This window comes from Physeter macrocephalus, chromosome 21 (genome assembly GCF_002837175.3).
Source record: "Physeter macrocephalus isolate SW-GA chromosome 21, ASM283717v5, whole genome shotgun sequence".
Taxonomy (NCBI): domain Eukaryota; kingdom Metazoa; phylum Chordata; class Mammalia; order Artiodactyla; family Physeteridae; genus Physeter; species Physeter macrocephalus.
Window position 1 is genome coordinate 86,273,830 of NC_041234.1, and position 1,678 is coordinate 86,275,507.

Sequence of the window (1,678 nt, forward strand, 5' to 3'; positions counted from 1 at the left end):
TCAAGTTCAAGCACAGGATGCAAATCTTTTGGAGCCCCATCTCTTTGTGTTTGAAATACGTCACCTTTCTTCTAACTTGTGGTCTTAAACTTCTGTTTCACAAAATCCAAAAGGAAAATACAGAAGAACTCAATACAATAGAGTTTATTTTAAATAAGTGTAACATACAAAGCTATAATTAAGATGAATTAAAGAAAGCCAAAATATTAAAATTGTAAAACTTGCTTATTACTTGTTGGAACCAGCCCTACACTAGGAGTTGGGTAATACATACAATTCTTTTCAAGTAGATTACTTTACATTGCTCTAACATGTTCTTTTCATTAGTGTACTGCTAAGCTAATCAAAAACTCTACACATGTATATTACCTTACAACAGCAGCACACACTACAGCTACCTGCAAAGCCATCACTCTCAAATGACTGAGTGAAAGGAAGTAAAAAGTGGAGAAGTAACATATTAAGAAGAAATAATGGGAATTAGAAGATTCATGCAGTTCAGCTCTTTTAATCAGTCAGCCGGCTTGCTAGCAATAAGAGATGGTTTCCATTGAGGAAGGTCCTGTGGAGTGGGAATGTGGTCACCAGTGACCTCTGTCTTATTTGGGGCTGCAGTAGGAAGTTGCTTGTTCTTCATTTTTGCTTTAGCCATGCTGTAATCCCCAGAATCAAAATCTTTTTGCCCTTTCTGCAATCATTTCCTTAAAATATCTGAACCTCTGGGCTTTTGTCCCAGATGAGGATACCTTGCTTTTAATCTTGCTTCTTCAGCTTTCTCTGGACTAGTTACTTTTATCTTCCATTTCCTTCTGCTTCTCCGTGGAGGCTGCCTCGGGGACTTCCGGGGACATACTTCTTGCTCCCTCTTACTCTGCTTCTCCAGCTCTGCGACATCCTGAGAATCTAATATTTTTGACCCAAATACCTTCCTTTGCTTGAACGCATCAAAAAATGATAGTCATTTTTTAATTGAAGTATAGTTGATTTACAATGTTGTGTTAATCACTGCTGTACAGCAAAGTGATTCAGTTATATGTATATATACATTGTTTTTAAAGAATATTTTAAAAAAAGCATGTATACACCTTTTCATGTTTCTTTACACATGAAAGGTAGCATACTATTTTGCACTTTGCTTTCTTCACTTAACAATATATCCTGGAAATCACCCCATGTCAGTTCATAAAGTTCTTTCTCATTCTTTTTTGCATCTGCATAGTATTCCACTGTGTGATGTACCGTATTTTATTCAAGCAGTCTCCTGCATGAGCATTTAGTTTGTTTCCAGTATTTTGAAATTACAATGTTGTAATGAATAACCTTGTGCATATATATTTTTATCTTATTGTAGGTCTATTTTCAGGGTAAATTCCTAGGGATAGGGTTACTTTACTAAAAGACAAATGCATATGTCTTAATTTTGTTAGACAGTTCCAAATCTCCCTCCAAAAGGATTGTACTACTTTGCATTCCCACCAATAATATATGAGAATGACTTTCTCTACAGCCTTGCTAATAGAAATGTGTTGGCATATTTTTCATTTTTACCATCAGATTGGAAAATTTAATTCATCTATATACTTACGTTTTGCTTATAAGAGACCTGCTGAAATAAAAATTAAAAATTGAAAATAGAAGAAGATATGCTAGGCAAATGCTAAGAAAATAAAGCAAATGT

At 34.7% G+C, this 1,678-nt stretch overlaps 1 pseudogene; it reads right to left on the reverse strand.

Moving 5' to 3' along the window:
* Window positions 1-511: 511 nt before the first annotated feature.
* On the reverse strand, window positions 512-851 carry LOC102985692 (cAMP-regulated phosphoprotein 19-like; annotated as a pseudogene).
* Between the last annotated feature and the right edge of the window lie 827 nt (window positions 852-1,678).